The sequence below is a fragment of the Clytia hemisphaerica genome, unplaced genomic scaffold (genome assembly GCF_902728285.1).
Source record: "Clytia hemisphaerica strain Z4C2 unplaced genomic scaffold, Clytia hemisphaerica genome assembly, whole genome shotgun sequence".
Lineage (NCBI taxonomy): Eukaryota > Metazoa > Cnidaria > Hydrozoa > Leptothecata > Clytiidae > Clytia > Clytia hemisphaerica.
In genome coordinates, this window is record NW_027103384.1 from 248,908 (window position 1) to 266,131 (window position 17,224).

Sequence of the window (17,224 nt, forward strand, 5' to 3'; positions counted from 1 at the left end):
CGGCCGATCACACCGCTAACCAAAATCCAAAATTTCCGCTTTTCGACCAAATTGATATAGTCTAAGACAACGGCCACTCCCGTAAAAAAATTCCCCTCTTCACGTTTGTTCCTTTTTTAGATGAAACTCGTCTTAGACTATAGCATAGTCTATATTGGAAAAGGTTATTTCGGTTATCGATTATGCAAGTAAAATCCTGAAAGTAAGTGGAATTAGTCGTCGGTAAAACGGCTTATCAAAAAGTTTAAGAGCCATTTTTTAAAAGTCTTCAGGGTGTGATACCTCACCCTCTTGGATTTTGATTTAGCTTTAGACTGTCTAGTAAAACTACTGCCTAGTTATGTTGCTTAGTTATTTAAGAATCAACAAGTAAGACTGTTAGTGTACACTAATATAGAGATATTGGACAGTCTAAAAGTCAATCACGACACTTGGACTTAGAAATTTTGCGGTAAAGCGCAAATTATTGTCAGAGTAGGATTTCAGAATGAGTCTAAAAAGTTTTTGAATAGGAATTGAGTACTTACTGTTAAACCCATTTAGTTGAAGTAACCTGCTTATATTTAAGATTAATATTCACCAAACTGTGAAAGGTTGAGGCTTTTCCTGGAACTATAGGCCCTGGAATGGTAGGAAAGGTCATGTCAGTCTCATTTTTTTACATATTCTGTACTTAAAAATAAGGAAACTGTCATAAAATATCATCTGTTGATGGAAATGACCTGAAATCTTTTTCAGTTGTTCACCTAATACCAATGATTAGTTAGCTGAAGAGGATCAACCAATATTTTGACAAAAATTAACATTTAGAGCCCTTAAGTGGGCCTGATTTAACAATTTAAGAGGGGAAAAACAACAAAGTTAAGCAAATTTTCAATCGATCATATCTTTAAGAGACTTCAAAAACCCACTGAGATTTTTTGAGGCTATAAACTAGACCTACTAAGGAAGCCTTGCTGAAAGTTTAAAAAAAATTTGTTGTTGCCCCAAAAAGATACGCCATCTTAAATTTTGCTTCAGATCTACCAAAATAGCAATTTTTTCGGCCATTTTTGACGGTTACCCAAAGATGGAAATCCTGAAAATGTTATTTTTGTGGCCAAAACCCACCAGTAAACCACTCCAGGTCAAAAGTTTGCTTAAAAAAAGTCACAAGGACCATCAGCAGACAGCTAAAAATGTCTCCAAACCCAAATTACGCAAAGTTTGAAGCCCTCTACAGGAGGTGCTAGAGATTTTCGGGGAAAAAGTTTGGAGACTCAATTTGATTTTTTCTGATTTCCTACAAAAAGTTCTTGAAATCCACTGTAAATCAGCTTTGTAATGTACTTGAATAAAAATTCATTGGCTTTCAAAATCTGCTCCCCACCAGAGTTCATGATTTTTAGGGGTCAATTTTCGCTTAGTAGCCTATCTTTGAGACACTATATCTGCAAAACTACTTGAGATATCAAGCTGAAATTTTCAGAGTCTTATTTTCTTGTGTGATAGATCATTTGGTCAAAATTTCGTCAAAATCTAAGAGGGTGAGGTATCAGACTTTCTTTATTCTGAAGATTAAAAAAAAAATGGCTCAAAGAAGATGGCAAAATGGATAGAAGCAAAGGTTCTGGTAGACAACGAAGTGCGAGAACAGAGGAGAATGAACGTTTGGTTAAGGAAATGATTTGTTCGCAAAAGGACGAGCCTTGCACACATGTAACACGCCGAAACATTGAAACCAAGCTCGAAATCTCACACTCCTCAGTCCGCAGAATCGTCAAGGACAAAGGCTTTAGCCAATTTAAAAGACTCAAAACCCCTCAAATGAACGAGTCAAGGAGAAAAAGACGTGTTGATCGGGCTGCAGGCATTGTTCAAAAATTCAAAAGCAACCTGAGAATGATCGAATGGGCTGTTTTTCAAGACCAGAGTGATTTTCCTCTCCAGGTTCCACTTAACACCCAAAATGATCGACTGTATTCTAAAGGTTTGAAGAAGGATGTGCATGAATCAAGCTTGTTTTATGAAAAGAATCGTCAATCCATCAAAGTTATGATTTCTGCTGGTATTACCTGTCACGGTGTTACCAAAGCAATTATTGTCGGCTGTGAAGGAGTAAAAGTTAATGCCCGAAATTATGAATCGCATTTGAAACGTCAACTCTTTCCTGCTATCAAAAAGGTTTACCCTCGTAACAATTGGATATTGTCACGAGGGTATTGGAGATTTATTGCAAAGGATCAATGGCCGCCCAAAGCAAAAGCCCTGATAGTAATCCTTTGGATTACGAATTTTGGAATGAGGTAAAAAGGAAATAGTTTACGAAGGACGTTTGAAAGGCCATTTGAATCAGAGGATGAGATGATTGCAAAGATCAAAGCCGTGTGGAAAGAATGTGCCACCAACTTGAAACCATTACGAAAATCGATGAAAGAGTTTGTTGAACGGCGCACTGCTGTTCACGTACAATGGATCATCAATAAAAATGATTTACTCATGAAGAATTATCGATTAGTTATTCATCATTTCATTAAGTTAGGTTTATTCTTCAATTCTTGAAAGTAGGGAAAATAACTTGTAAATATTGTTTTTCAAAAGGAAAAAAATGACGTTAAATCTATAAACAATTCGATTGCATACTTTTTAGCAAACTCTATATATCTTTAAAACTAAATAAGCTATAGGAATGAAGAAAAGTTTTATAATAAGCTCAATGTCATATTTGCAAAATTTTATGAACCTAGCATAAGTAGAAAAAGCTACGTCAAAATTTCAATTTCAGGCCCTTTTTTTTACACACCCGGTATTACGCTATTTTGTCTGCGTTTCTTTCTTTCCTGTCTATAATTTCACTCCCCTTAAGGTCTGAAGCTACTCAAAACAAATTCAATCAAAATGAAACATAAACAAGTTGCATTTCAATCGCTAAACTTTGTTTCAAGTAGCCCACCCGCATCAGAGAAACAAACCTAAACAAAACAATTTCTGCCACAGTCATTACGTAATTACAATGAAAAGTCTTAAAAGTTTTCTGCAACTGTTTCTAGATAAACTGCTGATGAATTTTTTGAACAATTTTTGTTTCAGAAACCGATTTTTATAATTGAGGTCAATAGCAACTTTTTCATCAAGGTGAGACTTTTTGCGTATTTCAGTTTACAGTATTTCTATTTGATCAAAAAGTTTTCAAGCGGGTAGGGTAAAACACAGGTCACAGGTCACAGGTCACGGGTTACTCATAACATAAGTTTCTGAAAATATTAAATGTAATGGAAATGTAATATCAAAATATGCTATTTAGTTAGAAAAGCCAAACAACAAATCATGAACCCCAAATATTGACAACAAATGACATTTAAATTATGTAAATAATGATGATGTCTCAAAGTATGAGTTTTTGTACACCAATTAACAATAAAATATTCTTCATGCATAATAGGATATAGATTGACAGGTTTTGAAAACAATAAATACTCCAAGAGAGCTGCTGTTTTAGAGAGATGAAAATAGTGACGTCATTTTATCAAAAATACAAAGCATCCCATCGACGCTATTTTCATCAATTCTTGTTATCATACCCAAGGTGATTCAGGAGATAAAATGAGATATGACATAGTGATTGTGAAATAGCTATTTTACTGTTAGGGGGCTGTTTAAAGCAAAGGTGAGATCGATATTCGAATATTTCTTTATTCTTTGTATATAACATACGTAACATGCGTATAACATTGAAAAGATAATTTTTTACATGTGTGATATAGATGTAATATATAATACAAGTATTATAGGTCCGTGTTATACACGGCATAAAACGCAAAATCACGTGGTAAGCACGTGGGTAGATTTTTAGCTTTAAAATAGTTCTAGATCAATAAAATACCTTTGGAATTATATTTATGACATTATCAACTGTTTTTCAAACATTTTTTTTGTGTATTACAGTAATTGTGACCAGTGACCTGTGTTTTACACTAACCGTGTTTCAAGTGGCCCCAGACCTTTTTATCTTGACATCAAAGTTTTCAAAATCATCGAGAGCTACAGCAAATTTAAAATTAGCAAAGCATGAATCCTTTCTGATCATCTTTAACAAATGAGAAAAATTAACTCTCCGAGGACACAATTTAAATTTTTTTTTACGTCACCCGGGGAGGGCTACAATCAGTGCCATAACATATTGGCACTTTTCGCTAATTTACCATTTTTCGAAAATTGAAGTTCGAGCGAGAATGTCAACTTCGGGCCTTCAACTTGATTTCAACGATTATTTCGATCTGGGAGGGATTTATTGGTTTCTAGGCTATATTTCAAGCCCTACTGGACCATTTTTGAACTTTTGAATCCTCAGATCCTAAGGTCTTAAGTCTAGCGTTAAAACTCAGAGTTAAAACTGTACCCTTCGAACCTACTTTAGAGCACTTGCAAATCGATTGTGGTTTCAAAACACCCCGGTGGGTTTCCTTTTTGTGCCAAGTTTTTCGTCACTGATTGTAGAACCAAACTTTGAAGAGATTTCTGCTTCCCTTTAATTTAATCATGCTTTTAAGCCACCTCTTCAACATCCAAAGGAATTTAAGTGCGCTCAGCAACAGCTTAACCGGCATGCGACGCCGGGTACCGGCTATTCTTGTATAATATTTTAGTGGTATTTATCCAATAAAAATTATGTTGACAAAATACGCCCGGCACTGACAAAATATGCAGAGCCTGGAAAAATCAGCAAATATGTAATCGAGAGAGTAAACAGAATCATCAGGGAGGAATCTAATGTCAATAAATGGCACAGCAGTGATGAAACTATCAATTGGTTCGTAAAAATAAAAAACAAGAAGAAATGCACGTTTATACAGTTTGACATCGTTGAGTTTTACCCCTCAATTTCGAAAGAACTTCTTCAGGCAGCACTATCACATGCCGAGCGTTTTGTTGAACTTACAGATGAGCAGAAATCGATCATCATGCACTCCCGCAAATCACTCCTTTTCGCTAATAATAACCATTGGGTTAAAAAAGAAGGCGACCCCAACTTTGACGTTACAATGGGAAGTTATGATGGAGCCGAATTGTGTGAACTAGTCGGACTTTACATTCTCTATCGCCTTGGAAAAAAATTTGGTGTCAAGAAAAGTGGTGTTTATCGAGATGATGGACTTTCTTGCTTCGAGAACATCAATGGCCATATGGCAGATTCAATCCGTAAAGACATGATCCAAATGTTCCAGGACGAATTTAAACTTGAAATCACCATATCAACAAACCTTAAGATCGTCTATTTCCTCGATGTTACGTTCAACCTTAACAACGGAACCTACCAACCATACTCCAAACCAAACAGTTTTCCAACATACATTAACACACAATCAAACCATCCACCCAACATTATAAAACAAATCCCATCAATGATCTCAGACAGAATCAACAAGATTTCCTCTAACAAATCGATATTTAAACGAGCTTCTGCCCTTTATAACGACGCACTAAGTAGCAGCGGGTACAAGTCAAAACTCGAATTCAAGAAGAAAACAATCAACAAAAAGAAGAAAAACAGAAAACGTAAAATCATCTGGTTTAACCCGCCATTCAATCTCAACGTCAGAACCGATGTCGCAAAACGTTTCCTATCAATCGTGAGCAAAAACTTTCCAAAAACGCACAGGTTACACAAGCTGTTCAATAGAAATAACCTCAAGGTCAGCTACAGCTGCCTCCCAAATGTCTCGAGCATTATTTCATCCCATAATAGAAAAGTTCTCAACCGCAAAACAGCCAATGTAGGTATGAGGAAAAAGAGAATTCCACTGAACTTTCAAAGCACGTATGGAAACCACAGCGCAAAAACATTTCGCCCCTGTTATCCTGGAAAGTCATCGATCATGCAAAACCCTATTCAAATGGGGGCAAATCGTGCAACCTTTGCATGACCGAAAAGTACCACATTATTACTTCCAAAGACAAACTTATAAACAAAAGAACCGAACTAATCTCCACGTGCCGTCATATGAGCAAATTCTTTTTAAAAAACTTTAAAGACGTCCCTCCGGACACATTTGATGTCCCTCGTGACAATTCATAGTTTTACGATTTTATCACTTTTTATCACTTTTTTACGTTTTTTTAATCAGCATTTTACCAACTTTGTAACATATGTTTTCACACAGCTTTTAATTTTTTAGTTACATCTGATTATTGCTTAGAGCATGAAACTCCGAGTTATGGATTTTTTGAATTTTTTCGTTTTGAAATATATTTTTGATTAAAGAAGCTCTACTCCTGGTTGGTTTTATCGAGCACTCTTATGATATTCACCTTATTTGATTAAATAAATAAGTTAATAATATTCAATATACTATTTGTACCGTGGCTTGTTAGTGCCATGTGTAAACTACTTATACTTAGAGATTCTAAGCCCGTTCTAAGTCGACTTAGTAGTGCTAAGTCAGCTTGGTAGTGCTAGGTCAACTTAGAAGTGCTAAGTCAACTTAGTAGTGCTAAAGTCGACTTAATTGCTAAGTTGATAAAAAGCGCGGGACTCTCTCTGGTATGTATCTAGTGAAATTTAAAAAGGTCTGGACCCGAAGTAAAATTGAAAAATCGCATATTGTGAATTGATTTTACACAACCCACAAACACCACCACAAACACTTTCTTGAGCTTTACATTACACTCATTGTTCTGCTTTAACTGCATATCATGACCTCGGCCACAAAACATGCCCATTATTGCAGTACACAACATTATATGCCCACCCTTGCTTTGCACATCAATATGTACCCCTTTTATATACACAACAATGGAAGGCCCTTCTTACGGAGTTGATTTATGACTTAGTACTTCTAAATCGACTTAGTACTTCTAAATCGACTTAAGTACTTCTAAGTCAACTTAGTACTTCTAAGTCAAATTAGTACTTATAAATCGACTTAGTACTTCTAAATCGACTTAGTACCTCTAAGTCGACTTAATAATACTTCTAAGTCGAATTAGTACTTCTAAGTTTACTTACAACTTATTAAATCGACTACGCTTAGTAATTGTAAGTTGACTGAGAACCTATAAGTATAAGTAGTTTACACATGGCACTAACAAGCCACGGTATATTTGTATCTCTCAGAAAATAAACACTTACTGAACGACATACCGGGTGCGCCACAAAAACGTTTCTCTCTTTAAAACTAATTTTCTCGAAATCTAAAAGTTTTAAAGGAACCGTCCCTATTTCATTAGATAGAAGAAAGATAAATTTACATTTGGGGTGGTCATTTATTCTCGAAAACGTTGAAAATCGACCTATCAAATTTTTATTTTAAATTGGCAATCGCAATAGCCTTTAAATGATAAAGAGCATTTTCAGCAATTAAACACATAAATTCGGAAACTGAAGGTTCGAAAGGGTTTAAAATCTTCATCACAATCACTTTAATTTACTTTTACCAAAAATTCCTTTTTTTTTTTGGTTCTAACTGGATAAAGTCGATGTAAAGGTTGGGTGTACCTCAAAATCCATAATTGTATTTTATGAAATTTTAGCCAAATTTTTGGCCGTTTTCGACGAAATCTCTTCCTTTTATTAAAATTTACCTTCTTTACAACAAAAGGTTATTTAGACAGATAATTATTATCTTTAATGACCTGAAACGAAAATACTGATGCATCAGTAAACTAATGTTTAATTTGATAGGTCGATTTTTAAACGTTTTTGAGCACTTTTAGAAACAAACTTTTTGATTCAATTGAGCATACTTTTTGATTTAATGAATCGAATTTAATAATGACCCATCAAAAGTTTAGTCTATCTTTCTTCTTTCCAATGAAATAAGAATGGTTCTTTTAAAATTTTTTAGATTTTGGAGAAAATTAAATTTCCAAAGAGAAACACTTTTTTATGGCGCACCCCGGTAGTTGATCATTTGGAATACCGCCCGTATTTGGACCATTCTATCGTGGGCGCAAAATAGGGTGAAACTAGTATTTAATGAATCGAATTTAAATAAATGACCCATCAAATTTTAGTCTATCTTTCTTCTTTCCAATGAAATAAGAATGGTTCTTTTAAAATTTTAGATTTGGAGAAAATTAATTTCAAAGAGAGAAACTTTATATGCGCACCCCGGTAGTTTATCATTTGGAATACACCCGTATTTGGACCATTCTATCGTGGGCGCAAAATAGGGTGAAAACTAAGTAGCACCCTCAGTGAAAGATTACCGCCTCATCTTTATTCGCCCGGGTGAGAGCGCGAGCTAATCATTTTTTTCTCGCGCGCTCAAAGGGAAAAGGAAGTGATGATACTCTTTGAAGGAAAAAACGTCAGAAACAAAGCCAAAAGACCAAAAGATGTATTTTTTTGTTGACAATCGATCCTGTTATGTTAAGATAAAAAAATTTCTGCACATGCATTTTTTTTGGAACGCTGAAAAACTCTAATTTCCATCTTCCTTAAGGTAAGAGTTGCAAGATTGGGTTAGCGAGGCAGAAATTGCTAAAAAGCTGGTAAATCGTACTCCTCAAAAATCGAAGTTCAAGCCTTCACTGTGTTTTGCCACTATTTGGTCTTCTTCGTTCCAGAAAATCGCGTGTGTTCCACTACGGATTTTTTCGTTTTTTCAATTTTTAAAGCCTACTCGGTGCAAAAGAGAGAGATCTTAGCAACGAGGTGCTTGCCCATAGTTACGGGGTTTGTGCAAAAAAACAAACATAGAAAGTTTTCCAAATCCCCTATTTCGATTGAACCAATAAAAAATGGGCAGGTCTAAAACGCCTAATACCTACTACTTTTATACTTACTACCTAATACTTAATATTTACTGTATATACCTCAAAATTGCTCGAAAATACCTTTAAAATAATCAGCATGCCCAATTCGACCTAATTTGAAAATTTGGTGTTAAAAAAATTTCAACTTTTTGTCTAATAGCGTTTTGAAGACATGAAAATATCTTCTCCCTTTTTTTCTCTTCACTTTATTTTCCCGCACTTTTTTCTTTAAGTTTACAGACTACACAGATTTTGTCGAGACACACTTTTCGTAGGAAAAAAAATATTTCATTTGCTCATTCATATTAGCTTTATTTATAGAATCCGTCAATCTGAAAATTTAAAATAAGTGAGTATGCCCCTATTTTATTGGAGCAGGTAACTGAAGTAGATGACAGAGAATATTTTGACATGACTTGATTTTATTACAAACCTGATTACAAATGACCCTTTCGAGCTGGAATATTGACAGGGTCATTTAATATGACCTTTTTAAACTTCATTATAGTAAGAATTATCAATGTGCTGAATAAGATGCTTTGAATTTTCACTAAATTTCGAGTAGAAAATGCTAAAAGAGAGATTTTTGAAGGTGCCAATTGAATTTTTGCCTATTATTGATAAAGTGACATTATTTGATAAAAATATTATTATAGGTATTGAATATAAATCCCTACGAGCCAATCTCAAGAAGTATTATGACACTACTCGATATGATGCAGATAATACAAAAGGATACAGTTAATGACCTATATTTAATCTCGAAGAGCGTTTAAATAACGTTTCAGCCAATTTGATCTTTATAAAGGAGACATGGGTGTATAAGAATAACTGATTTTAATATTTACATATGTTTTCTTATAATTAAATCAAAGTAATAAGAGAGAGCAGAAAAAAAGAAAAAAACCAAGACAATGAGCTTTTGCTTTTACTTATATGGGGCGAAGAAAATATTTACTTTAATGCAAATATTTCTTTTGGATAACACATTGAAAGACTTTAGGTAAATATAAAGCAAAGACTTATGTGTTAGCATTCAAATTCCACGAAACTTAGAATAGAGATTTTGAACATGCGAAGGAGAGTCAGGGCCTGGAAGTTCTGGTCTGTAAAGTATCCAAACGGATTAGGTAGTCAGTATTAAGTATTAAGTATTAAGTAGTAGGTATTAGGCGTCTTAGACCTGCCCAATAAAAAATTGCACCAATGCTTCAAAAAGAAAATATTTAAGATTTAAAGTCTCTTTTATTCAATGATTTTTTATGACACTTTATTGACAATCTAATTCTCGCATCAAATTTCCGCTTTCTTCAGAAAATTGAAGATGAGAAAAAACCTAAGCCTTAGGATCACAGATTGAAACAAATATATTATGAAGGATGAGATTTTACAGCCGCCCGCTGTGTAAGGCACTGAGAGGTCACAGGTGCCAAAATTAAGGGCCGTGTGAAATACGGCAATTTCATTGGTGGGAATTTGATAAACAGCTGCAAAGGAGCGCCGAGAAGCAATCAGTAGAAGAGACCACTTTTGCTCTTGTTGTAGATTTCAAATAATTTCTCTCAGGGATTACTTGCAGAGGCGGATCTGGAATTTTTCAGAGGGGGTTCAAAATTCTCATTTCTAAAATTTCTTTCTGAACTGACCTTTAGGGCGTTTTTTAGCACCCACCCTGTTTGGGCGGTGACACCCTTTTTCCAATCAACGCGGGGGGACGTTAATGAGCACCTGCACGTCTGCAATTCCCATTACCTATGAACCCCAAACATAGGCCTCAGCAGGTTAACATGCGCTGTGTAATAATCGCTTGTGGAGCAATTGCGCACATCTACCGTAGTTTTTTTCCTGACGATTTTATCACACAAAATGCACATAAAACGGGAAAATAGTTTTATTTTGATAAAACAGTGAAAACATACAATCTGACGAATATGCAATCTCCAAATGGTAAGGACCGCGTTCGCCTAAAAGGACTGGGGATGACAACAAAGTTGCGTGATTGTGTTTATGAATAGGGCGCTGTATCAATCAAGCAAAAACTTTTCATGTTGAGTATGTTTACATTATAAGACCAACAAGCAACATGCTGAATGGACCTACCTAATGATTAACATCAGATGAAAATAAGAAAAAAGTGACAATAATTGTACAAAAATTCAGAATGGAAAAATAAAGCTTGTGTGTTGAATATTGTAAAATGGTTAAAAGGAATTTCCCCAAATACGAAAATCACTTAAACCATTCAGGCCCAAAAAACCCTATTTTCAAGCAGTTTTTGGCCCAAATTTGCCCAAAAAAACTCTCCTTAAAAATCTGGCTCCGTCACATTTTGGGCGTTGCCATTTTGCATCATTGTGCAAAAAATCAGAAAAAAATAACGAGTCAACATTGAGAAAAGCTATATTTTCTTATTTGGTTAAAGGGAATTTCCCCAAAAATACGAAAATCCGTTTTTTAAGGCGAATAAGAATTTTCCGGGAAAAACCACTTCAGCCATTCTTTAGAGAATCTTGCCCTCCATCTTTGTACAAAAAATCAGAAAAAAGTAATGACAGGATTTTGCACAAAGTCCAAAAAACCCTATTTTTAGGCAGTTTTTGGCCCAAATTTGCCAAAATATATTTTTTTTCGAAAATCGGGCTCTGACACATTTTAGGCATTGCTATTTTGCATCATTGTGCAAAAAATCAGAAAAAAATAACGAGTCAACATTGAGAAAAGCTATATTTGCTTATTTGGTTAATGGGAATTTCCCCAAAAATACAAAAATCCGTTTTTAAGGCGAATAAGAATTTTCCGGGAAAAACCACTTCAGCCATTCTTTAGAGAATCTTGCCCTCCATCTTTGTACAAAAAATCAGAAAAAAGTAATGACAGGATTTTGCACAAAGTCCAAAAAACCCTATTTTTAGGTAGTTTTTGGCCCAAATTTGCCCAAATATATTTTTTTTCGAAAATCGGGCTCCGTCACGTTCTGGGCATTGCCATTTTGCATCATTGTGCAAAAAATCAGAAAAAACTAATGAGCCAATCCTGAGAAAAGCTGGTAACAGACGGACGGACGAACGAACGGACATGGGTTAATTTATAGAACCTCCACCGGGGTACCCGAAGGTAGGTCCAAAAATGAATAAAATTTTAAAAACAGTGATCAAGTTAAAAAATAAAGGAGATTATTTATATAATACATACAAGGGAATACAATATTCCTAATTGTGACTCCCCAAGCGATTTGGATTACACGAAAGACTGATAGGTTCAAAGCGGGTAAAAGCCCGGCCTTAAAGAAGCCAAAATATAATTTTTAGCAGCCCGTCGCTCGTGAAGATCAGCCTTCAAGCAGGCGAGAGAATTTTTTAAAGGTCCGCTCAAGACCGCTCTTTTAGCGGCCCTTTCTTGAGCAAGAGACTTCCAAGCTTTCTCTTTTGGAGAAATTTCCTTGAACCACCTCATTTTTGCCATTTCACTGGATGCATTTTCCGAACCAGGTTCAAAATCAAAGATATTCCTAGCACAGAAGCCAGTACAGTACAGTCAAGTATCAATATTATTTTGAGGTATTACGAAAATCGCTATTTTTGATGAATTTTTGCCGTAATCGCTTTTGTTTTTAACATTAGGTCTTAGCAACGGGTACCCCTTGCATAGTTACGGGGCATTGAGAAAAAATCCTAACATAGAATTTCAAAAAGATTCACACTATCATATTCTGCATTAGAAAATACACCTGTTCTATGTTGGTTTTTTTTCTCGGTGTTTTGTAGGTTTATATTGTCTTACAAAGTAAATAAAACTCCTTGAAAATCTTTTGGTTTCGATAAGCAAAGCCAAAATACTTACAAACTATTGTTTACTTTTCCGGTATTCATCCAATCAGAATTCACGCTCAGAAACTTTCAATCAATCAAAATTTAACCATGGCGGGGGCAGGCGCGGGAAATGATCCAATCAGAATCCCAAAGATAAAGACTTAAAATAAGCGGGCGGAACCACCCTCGTAGTTTAATCCCGGGATTGAAAAAACCTGGAGAAAACCTTTTTCGTACATATAATGTAGCTAAGGAATTTTAAAACACGGCATTTAACAAGATTAAACAAGATGGGGGAGAAGTAGTGATTGGAGGTTTTTGTAATTAGACAGCTTGACAAAGGTTTGTTATATTTTAGCATAACAAAGACAAACTCAGGAGGTAGGTAAATTGCGTTTTGACTGCTTTTAACCATTTTTCTAATAAAGAATATCTTCAAACTTGACTTCAGCTAGGTAAGTAATCCTGCAAAAAAAATCATAACAAAGATTTTTTACAGCGTGGGAAAGCTAGCTACACTGTACACACATAACCTAAAGTTTTTTAGCGCGGAAAAAGCTAAGTTTGTCGCGCGCACCATCACAGAAACGCCGCATACAACCCCTGGTAAAATAATATGAACGAGAAGAAAAATCAGTTCAGATCAGAAAACTAGATTTCACTTGATTCCCTTTCTTTGTATTTTTTATTTACCAAAAGGGTTGGGGTGGTTCAGCTGAACCCTTTGAACCCCCCTCAGATCCGCCGCTGACTCGGTCGCAGGTCACAGGTCACGGGTCAGTGTTGACAGGTCAGCTACAAGTACTGTAAAACACAAAGAAAATGTTTGAAAAACAGTTGTTAATGTCAAAAATGAAATTCCAATTCCAAAGGTATTTTATTGATCTAGAACTATTTTAAAGCCAAAAATCTATCCATGTGATTACCACGTGCTTTCCCGTTTTTATGCCGTGTTCTGTAATACTTGTATTATATATTTAAACCTATATCACACATGTAATAAAAATTATCTTTTCAATGTTATATGCATGTTACGTAATACAAAGAATACGTATTAAAAAACATTGATCTCACCTTTTGCTTTAAACGGCCCCTAACAGGAAAATAGCTATTTCACAATCACTATGTCATATCTCATTTTATCTCATGCATCACCTTGGGTATGATAACAAGAATTGACGAAAAAACATCAATGGGATTATATTTTATAAACGTTTCAATACGTTTATATCCTGCTTTGTATTTTTGATAAAATGACATCACTATCTCTAAAACAGCTCTCTTGGAGTATTTATTGCTTTCAAAACCTGTCAATGTATATCCACTTGCAGCGTCAGCATCTTATTATGCATGAAAAATATTTTGATGTTAATTGGTGGACAAAACCTCATACTTTGAGATAACGTCATTATTTACATAATTTAGTGTCATTTGTTGTCAATATTTGGGGTTGATGATTTGTAGTTTAAGTCTTCTAAATAACATATTTTGATATTATTATATTTCCATTACATATAATATTTTCAGGAACTTATGTTATGAGTTGTATATATTAGCATTAGCATCGGAGGTATTCATTTCCTACTTTTCTTTTCCCTGTGCAGTCCTCCCGTCGCGGCACGCCGGACCGGGTTCGCGTCCAACTTACAATTCTGCTCTTTTCAGTTTTTGTGTGATTTTTTCTATTTTTATGTAAGATTGTGTTTGTTACAAATGTTTGTTTACCTGTAGTGTACGTGGGATAGTTGGTACAGCGTGTCTTTCTGTCCTTATGTACTGTATTTTATTGTAGTGTCTATTTGTCGTCTGTTATTTGTTTGGAAGCTGCTGGTCAGTTCCTTTTTCTATTATGTTTTCCGAAGGCGACTGAGTGTGGGCCCTTAAACAAGTGGAAAGTCACTATGCCAGTCATAAGTCTGGGACTTTGGGTTTTGTTTTGTGTTTGTATCTTTTTTTAATTTATTTGATGTGTTTGCTTTTGTATTTGTCCCCATTTTGTATGTATTTTGATGAACTTGTGTAAATGATTGTACGGAAGTGTGTTTATCAAAAAAGTTTTTTGCAATTCATTGTTTCTCCACTATTACTTTTCTTCTATCTTCATTTGGATTAGGTTTTTCTTTCACATACCACTATTTAAATTCCCTTTAACTTTTTGCTAAATTACCCTCTGTTTCGGAATGATTAAAAAATTAAAAATACCAAAAAAATCGTAAATATATACACAATTAACAAAAATATTCTTAACTTTTTTTCGTTTTTATCAGTTTGAGTTATTTATATATCATATCAATACTTTTCTTTTTCTAAAATGACAGATATTACATATCTTCACTATATATATGTTACGAGTGCGTTACAGTTTTCCGGTCTGTAATTTGTATGACCTGTGACCTGTGACCCGTGACCTGTGACTTGTGTTTTACACTAACTGCCGCTGACTTGTCAATGTGTTGTCTTGTGTTGTACCAGCTTGTCAGCATTGTAAATGTTGTTAGCAACTCCAGAAGATTTTTCAAATTTCAATTTTTTTTTCAAAACCTATCCTATCTTGTAGAGCTTTGAAAAAGAAAGAAAATGAGGGGTCATAGGCCTCCAGAGGATAAGTGGTTGTAAAGATATTCAAATTTTAGTGTCAAAAATTTGACTAAAAGTAAAAATGTCAAAAAAAAGGTTAGGAAAATAGCTTGGAAAAATTCGAAAAATGTGTCAAAAAAGAAAAAAAAGAAATTTTCCAGTCATGCTACTTAAATTTTGCATATCTCTTTTTCTAGTGTAGCTAGAGACCTCAAATTTGGAGGGAGAATTCTTTGATGGTGTTAAAATATTATTATATAAAAATATTTGTAAAATATTTAGTATATTTATCAAAATAACGAAATCTTTTTTTGAAAAAAGAAGACATTGCATTGTTTTATTTTTGTTTTTGAAGAAAATAGCTTGGAAAAGGTTGAAATGAGTCAAAAAAAGTGGTAGGACCCATTTTCAAGGGGCCTCTGGAAATGGAGGAACAAAAACTTATGAGTAAAGTAGGGGTAGGGGGTAGAGTAACTTATTTGGGGGGTATCTTCAGATCTTCTTCGCCTGGTGTTTTTTCTGTTCCATATAATGATAGAAGACATTTAAAAATTTTTTTTTTTCAGTTTCATGCATTTTTGACGAATTCCAGCCCAAAAAACTGCCCGGGGGGGCTTTTTTACTGAAAAATCAGCTTTTTTGAGTTTTATTCTTCATATCTCTTCCAAAACTTGCTCAAATTCAAGATGTAGTGTTTTTTTATGAAAATTTAACCTATTGTGATGCATTCTGCGCAATTTTTAAGGTCAGAAGTCCAAAATTGGCCGAACGCCCCTGGGGGTACTGATTCGCACTACAGGCAAAAATTGGAAAAAATGGCATTTTCTGGCCTTTTCAGGCCTGTAAATATGTCAAAACTATTGCAAATCTTATTTTTTTCACTTGCTGTACTAAATTTTATGAAGAAACAACAAAATAATCATAATGGATTGAAAATTGTGCCCGTTGGAGCCCTAAACGAGCTGTTTTAAGCCAATTTTGGGTAGCAAAATGCTTTTTAAGGCCAATTTTTTAAGTTCATAAACTTTAAAACTAATTGATTTAGACGTCTGAAATTTTCAGAGATGGAAGTCTTCAGTAAAGTCTTTAAGCAAAATGAATTTCAAGATTTTCACTTTTTTCAAAAAATCATAATGGCGTCTTGAAAAATCGCTTTTTAGCAAAAAAAATCATATTTATCAAAAATAGCATTTTTTAAGTCAAGCTTCTACAAACTGAGTTTAAATGCTGACTGAAATTTTTTTTGCAGTAATAGTACTCTGGAGATACTCCAGGGAAATCAAAATCATTTGGGTCTGGGATGCGTCCATGTCCCCCATCATGGAAATAAAATCCCTGCTAAGAGCCATTTTTCAGGCAAAAATCTAAATTTGGACTGAAAAAATCTCTAAAAATTAAAATGGGCTCGAATTTTCTTGCAGTGATAGTATTCTGGAAATAGTGGTGCAGGAAAATCAAAGTCATCTGGGCTTGGGATTTGGGTATATCCACCATTTTGGAATTGAAATTCTTGCTAAAATGCAATATTTCAATCAAAAATCCAATTTTAAATGTTGTTAAAGGAAAGATAAAAGAGGTAAGTAGACTAGCCTAGTTTCTAATCCTGATATAGGAGTTTAAGCCAAGCCAAGACTGCCCGTCAGCTCGCAACCCTAGTTACCCCCCAGCCCAGCCCCTATATCATTCTTTTCTGATGGAAAAGCCCCATTAAAAGGGCCATCGATCCACAGCCAGCCGGTTGTTTGCAGCCATAATAAATGCAAATGGGCACTACTTAAAATTCGCTTTATGTACCTACCTCTTTTTTTGGCTTTTGCTTGAACAGCTCATCCAACTCGTTGAGTCCGATGCTTCGACATTTCCTTGAGACTGTTGGAGTCAGCTTGCCTAAGGTTAAAATAGTGGGCAAGCAGAGGTTCGTCCGGAACAGTTGTGAAGAAGGTGTCTAAGTGTTTTTTGAATACTTCTTTGGGGCAGTTTGTCAAATCTCTTATTGGTCTGGGAAGGGTGTTGAATAATCGAGGGCCTTCTTGGGAAAGACTTCCCCTCCAGATATTTTTGTGTTTGATATTGACAGCTTTTAGATTGCAAATTCTCCCCAA

The 17,224-nt window shown here is 34.8% G+C and overlaps 1 protein-coding gene across 1 annotated transcript in view; it reads right to left on the reverse strand.

The window, feature by feature from the left end:
• Window positions 1-17,006, reverse strand: part of LOC136824780 (tetratricopeptide repeat protein 29-like) — a 46,963-nt gene extending 29,957 nt beyond the window's left edge. The window contains exon 1 of the mRNA XM_067080755.1: window positions 16,921-17,006. The gene's annotated coding sequence lies outside the window, so the exon portion shown is untranslated. The remainder of the gene's footprint in view (window positions 1-16,920) is intronic.
• Window positions 17,007-17,224: the final 218 nt, after the last annotated feature.